We start from the raw sequence: 872 nt of genomic DNA on the forward strand, positions 1-872 counted from the left end.
CAGCCTATGGCTGTGTTCCAAAATTGTTTGTCAACGCTGGCAGCACTGTCAACACCGTTCCAAAAATCATCGTAGCACGCTGTGGTAGTGCTGCGAGAGAGTAAAGACGTCACTAATTTTGTCGTCATTTCCTGCTGCGGCTGAAGAGGTGAGACAGCTACAGCATCCAAGATGGCGAGTATTGTTCCAATTTGAAATACGTATTCGCACCAATTGCATGCTTACTAAAATTGGAACGCTATTGATAGGATGTTTTTATGACGACATACCTGCAGCGCTGGCAATCAATTTTGGAACACAGCCTATAATGTCACGGACCGATGACGACATTTTAAGACGTTAAAAAGTCGTGACTTTATGACCATTTTGAATCTTTTAATGACGTCTCAACAAACAATATGATGTCAAATGACGTCTTAATAACGTCTTAATGATATCTCTAACGTCAATACCCTGGTAGCAAGCTGACGTCAAAATGACGTAGCTTGCTACCTGGGTAAGACATCATTGAAACGTTTTATAATAATAACGTCTTTAATAACGTACAGGATTATATAAAAGTAATATTGCATACAAAATTATATTTTATGTATTTTTCTAATCTTTTATTTTTTATTATAACTGTTATAAACTATATAATATAATATAATTTTATAATATAAATTTTTTTCATAATATAAATAATATATTGATGTATAAATTAATAATTTACAATATAACTAATTTTTATAATTAATTAGTATAAATTAATAATTTACAATATAACTAATTTTTATAATTAATTACATTGTAAATTCTGGGAAACGATACAAAAGATGATCATGCTTCGAAGTATGAACTATATTTTATAATTAAATAATTATACTGTGAAA

The sequence above is a fragment of the Trachymyrmex cornetzi genome, unplaced genomic scaffold, assembly GCF_001594075.2.
Source record: "Trachymyrmex cornetzi isolate Tcor2-1 unplaced genomic scaffold, Tcor1.1 scaffold840, whole genome shotgun sequence".
NCBI classification, from domain to species: domain Eukaryota; kingdom Metazoa; phylum Arthropoda; class Insecta; order Hymenoptera; family Formicidae; genus Trachymyrmex; species Trachymyrmex cornetzi.